This window comes from Peromyscus maniculatus, chromosome 13, assembly GCF_049852395.1.
Source record: "Peromyscus maniculatus bairdii isolate BWxNUB_F1_BW_parent chromosome 13, HU_Pman_BW_mat_3.1, whole genome shotgun sequence".
Taxonomy (NCBI): Eukaryota; Metazoa; Chordata; class Mammalia; order Rodentia; family Cricetidae; genus Peromyscus; species Peromyscus maniculatus.
This window is the reverse complement of record NC_134864.1, coordinates 23,710,905-23,716,583: the sequence shown is the minus strand read 5'-3', so window position 1 is coordinate 23,716,583 and position 5,679 is coordinate 23,710,905. Positions and strand designations below refer to the sequence as shown.

Here is a 5,679-nt window from a genome sequence, read left to right as displayed (position 1 = left end):
TAAATTCCTGGAAGCCTACACAGTTCATGGCAAGCCCTTAAGAACCACATGGCCCTTTGTGGGGTTAGAGACAGAGTGTGGGTTGTAAAGGATGTGTCTAGAGTGTCAAGTCCCTCACAGATTGGAAACCATGCTGGAGAGGGATCCAAGCAAGGGCAGACACACAGACACATAGACGGTGAAGCTGGGTTCAGCTGGGTTCTTTAATGAGGCCCATGGCTCCCGGGACCATCGGCCTGTTCATGAGGTACAGCACAGGGGGAGGTCAGCTAGACTGTGCAGAGGTCTCTGTACATGAGCAGACTCAGGCTGGAAACACCCCGGAGGTGGAGGAAACTACAGTTGCTGGTCTGCACACACTGGTCAATCATTGGTAAACAATTATGTTTGACTCCCGAGGAAAGTGTGGCCATTCCTCTTGAGCCTGGACCATATGGGTGATGGCTCTGCCTATTGATGGGGGGACAGTTGGTCTCTGAGTCCTAGATGGCCCCATCCAAGTCTAAATATACATTTCCTCAGGACTTCACTCATTCGAGGCTTCCATGTTCCCTACACAGAAGCAGGATGGGGACCATCAGACTGACTGGAAGGAGTTCCAGTCAGGGTCCCTCTCTGCCTCCAGTCTTCTCTAGCAGGCAGATCAGAGCCATGGGCTTCTCTCAGACCCATGCCAGACAGAGCACAGTGTCCATATAGTTCCCTCCTGAGCTCCAGCAGGCAATCCTCCAGGTCTTCATCTGCTCCATTCAGATCCTGGCCAGCTACACAGCCACTGGCAGCTGCTTTCTGATACTTAGGTGTTCTACCAGAGCACCCTGCGTTTGGTGACTTTTCCTCTGGATATAGAATTGATCTTTCCCTTTGTGTGGTACCACTGTGTGCTAGGCATCGAATAAGAGGGAACTGTGACTGAGGATGAACCTCCATCAGATTGTCTATAGCCTACAGAAAAGAGGGTGTATATTTTATTTTATTTTATTTTATTTTATTATTTTATTTTGAGACATGGTTTCTTTGCATAGCTCTTGAAGCCTGTCCTGGAACTCACTTTGTAGACCAGGCTGGCCTTGAACTCACAGAGTTTCACTTGCCTCTAACTCCAAAGGGCTGGGAATGCAGGCATGGGCCTCCACTGCCCAGGCTGGTATTTTCTTCATTAATGACTGGAATGGGAGGGTGGTTGTCCACTAGGGGATGTGACACCACAGGGCAGGAAGTCTGATTTGTATAGGAAAGCCAGCTCAGCAAGCCAGTCAACATATGTTTCACTTCCTGCCTCCAGGTTCCTGCCCTACTTGAGTTCCTGCCTTGACTTCCCTTCAATGATGGTCAATGATCAGGATGTGTGAGCCAAATAAACCCTTTCTTCCCCAGGTTGCTTTTGGTCCTGGTGATTGGCACATCAATAGAAAGAAACCTAGGACAGACATCTACATTATCCATAGGTCATCAGGGACAGTGGATGCTTTGGTGCCAGAGAATGAATATGGAAGGGAGGCTAAGACACGCCCCCTCTGAGAAAAGGTGTTGGTGGGCAGTTGGTGGGCAGAACTTTGGGGGATGGGCAAGCCCTAACTGCCACAAGCTGGGGTTTAACTTCCATTATGTAGCCCACTGCTGGAGATGTGGTACTCAGATGGGGACCTTATCTCCTCTTGGCATTTCTAACAGCTCAACTCCCAAAGGAGGAGAACCAAATGGCCATCCCCAGGCACCAGGGAACAAACCATTTCTCCAAATGAAGACTCAAAGCATAGCTTCAGAATAAAAGGAAGGATTGTATACAGCCTTGCTGTGTGGGCAGAAGGTCTGGATGGGCACCAGGCCTGCATTAATCTCAGCCTGGGCTAAATGTCTATGGGTTGGGACCTCAGCCTTGCCCTTCTATGTGCTGTTATCACATCCCACAGTGCCCTCAAGAATGAAGCACCCCTGCGGGCATTTTCCATGTTCCTCTAAACTATGCTTGACTGCAAGGCTGAAGCTCAATTCAACCAGCCAGCTCCAGTGTGCCACCTACAAACAACAGGATATAGTAGACTTGTAGACATTTGTAGGCCTTGGTAGTCTGGCCAGGTTCTGGAATCTGTACTGGTACATGTGGAAAAACAGCCTCCAGAAAAACAGGGTGAATGCAGCCTGATGCCAAGCAGCAGCCACGAATTAAGAGATCCACCCTGATGCTCTTCATTGCACATGCTGAGGACACAAGAGCCATGCCCAGCCAACTGGCAACTACATAAGCCTTTACTGTTGCCAGTCCCTGTGTTCTGGGGTGGATTATATGCAGTACAGGATGAGGGGTATGAGCCCCTGAGTGCTGTGAGGATACAGGACTCAGCCGGAACAAGGTGAAGAATAATTTTTTTAAAAAAAGGTCTCTACTCACTCATTGAGTGAGACTTGACTCTTCTCTCTGTGAGCCATTCCCAGGAATCTCGACTACAGATTGGACTCCATTAGAGGCTAATTTTACTTGGCTGTGGTTTGACCAATATCAAATTCCTCCTAACGACCAACTGGCCACTTCTGGCATTGCTTTCCTGAAAATGGAATTGGCTGCTGCCCAGATTGACTGTCTCACTCTGTCCTCTCCAGGAGTCCCTTACTAGCTTCCAGCCATGTGCAGTGTCCCAAGGGAACAGCTCCCTCTCTCACTTCAGCCTGGTGTGTGCTCCAATGGTGACTACCTACAAGGAGATCCCTGTCACACTCTGCACATCTGTTCCTCTTTGTCTCGATACCAAAATAGAAGGCAGAAAAATGACAGGACACCACACTTTACAAAAACCTGAGCAGGACCCAACATGATGTCTCTGTGGGCTCAAGAAATCCTGGCAAACATAATACACTGACTGCAGAAGGAGCTTCTAAATGTCTCCTGAGTGAATGAGCCTGGATCTCCAAATTGGAAGATCTTCTGCTGTCCAGATGATGGACTCAGCCTTTTCCTGCAGCTTCTGACTGTTTGTAAAGAAAAGGATGAGCAGGGAGCAAACCCAGAGATGTCTGGGAGGGAGTCTCTCTGAAGGAACTGGAGGAAAGCTTTGTTTTGTGTGCTTTCACTTCTTTTTACTGACTGGCTGGGGGAGATGAGCAAGTCTTCAGTGATTTTTTTCTTTTGGGCACAAAAGCACCTTCCTCAAATATGTACCACTCGCCCTGGGGAAAGTGTCAGCAAAGAAAAAATAATAATAAAGCCAGCTCAGGGAGAACAGACATCTCCTATATCCTATGGTGAAAAAGCAAAAATCTTGACTCAAACCTCCCATGTTAAAGCTGAAATGTGACTTTAGAAACTTTAGCCATGTAAAGGGAAATGAAAGTGGTGAACATGAGAGGCACTTTGGGAAAGGTAGTTTGTAGTGGCATGCCAATATAGAGAAATGCAGCTTGGGAAATGAAGTCTGAAATATAGTGATGCTATAGAGAAAAGCATGCTGGGAAAGCCAGCACCGGCAATACCTGCATGCCCAATTCCTCACTGGGCTCTGCAGGTTGCTTCTTTCAGGGGAGCCACTTTATTGGTGAACATAGGATGGGCTTGTGTGTTTGGAGCCCAAGGGAGGCAGCACACTCTTGACAGGCAAGCCCTGATTCCATTGTGCAGTCTCTTGAAGCCTCTGATGTTCAGAAGGGGCGAAGCCTTTTCCATGTTAAAGTCCAGGCGAGGGGCCAGGTCATTTCCTCTTCCAACATACTGCTGAAGATACTTGGGACAACCGAAGCATTTGATAGGGAGCATAGCCAAAAGTGGGGCCCTATTCTGGGGACAACGTACAGGCATGGAGGCACTGCTAGCCACCTCCTTGCCTGGTGCTGTTGGCACAATAGGCAGGTGCTATGGTGAGGGCTGGGTGTGGAAGAGGCCAAAGGAGGGTTCCCTGGCCCTTCATTTTAGGTGAAGTCCAGAGATAGAGAGATGCACTCATGATGGGGGAGAGGTAAATCCACGGTTCAAAGGATTGGCTGAGGTTATGGGGCCAAGGAAAATCCCAGATTCTTGTGTAACTACTCTTTGATGATGAGGTATGTCCCCATCATTTCATTATATTTTCTATTTACAAAGGATTACAAGATGGCAGTGACATTAAACCCAAGACCACAGTGTGTCTAGGACATTGAGATATAAATATGTGTCTCTTGGGATGTTTTTCTCCCATTTCATGAGCCATAAATGTTGCTGAAGTTCTTCAGTGGAGGGTCTCCTCTGTGGGGCAACTGCCAGCATTTAGTGATTTAGGTTTTCAAGTGACCCAGAGACAAGAGCTGGAATGTCATAAGTCCGTTTTATGATATTATCCTCGATCTCTACCAGGGTGCTTCCTGGGTAGGGGTGATATCTGGGAGTGATAAAATAGAGCAACACACCCAGACTCCACACATCTGCTTTTTGCCCATCATAGCCCTCTCCCAGTACCAGTTCTGGGGCATTGAAGGTCTTGGTAACACATTGCCCTTGCAGTACAGTGCCAGCTCTATATCTGGTGGAGATAACAAAGTCTGCCAGCTTCACATTGCCCTCTTCTTCTAGAAGGATGTTTTCAAAATTCAGGCCACATTGGATGATGTCCGGGTCATGGCAATACCTGATGGCTGACATGATCTGCAGAATATTTTCTGTGCCTCTTCCTCCTGCAACCTGCCCTCCTCTGTTACTCATTGGAACATGTTTTCTCAGACACAAAGAAATATTGTGCTGTTGTAAGAATCTGGAACAGGCAAATTATATTAGGATGGTGTAGTTTACCCAGGGTCACCATCTTACATAATAACTAGAGGTCATGCTCTATGTTCTCTATTACATTTCTGGTAGTGGGTGCCTGTGAGGCAATGATAGGCCAGTTTCACAAAGCCAAATGCCCCCTGGGCCATGGCAAATAGGAACATGTATTGATTTTCGGGTTCTTCTTTTAGGAGTCTCAGGCCATGTGCCTGGGTGGTCATTGTGCTCCTGTGCAGACAGATCTTTGTGAAGCTGCAACTCAACAACTAACAAGCTATTAAATAGCAGTGAAAAAGTTCCACAATTATTGAAATAATCTCCCTGGTCTGTAGGGACAGAACTGCTGTCAGCCCACAGCCTTATATACAGGACACTCAACCCTCACAGTGAGGTCTGACAGAGAAATGGACCAATCACAGTAGGCTACATGTAGCCCATGGTGATAGTTTCCATGTTAGGCCCCAGGCACATTTTTCCCGTCACTGTCTCACTCTGTCCTCTCCAGGAGTCGCCAGTAGCTTCCAGCCAGGTGCAGTGTCCCAAGGGAACAGCTCCCTCCATCACTTCGGCCTGGTGTATGCTCCAGTGGTGACTACTTACAAGGAAGTCCATGTCAGACTCTGTACATATGTCCCTCTTTGTCTCCATTCTGAGAAAAAAGCATGAAAAATAAGAGGACACAACACTTTACAAAAACCTGAGCAGGACCCCACCATGATGTCTCTGTGGGCTCAGGAAATGCTGTCAAGCATAATGCACTGACTGCAGAAGGAGCTTCTACAAGTGTCCTGGGTGAATGAGCCTGGCTCTCCACATTGTGAGCTCTTCTGCTGTCCAATGATGGACTCAGCCTTTCCTACAGCCTGTGGCTGTTTGTGTAGAAAAGGATGAGCTGGGAGCAAACCCAGAGCTGTCTGGGAGAGAGTCTCTCTGAAGGAACTGGAGGAAAG

General features: G+C 47.8%; 1 protein-coding gene across 3 annotated transcripts in view; it reads right to left on the bottom strand.

The window, feature by feature from the left end:
* Positions 1–5,679, bottom strand: part of Ddx11 (DEAD/H-box helicase 11) — a 117,739-nt gene that overhangs the window by 54,245 nt on the left and 57,815 nt on the right. The gene's annotated exons all lie outside the window — the stretch shown is intronic.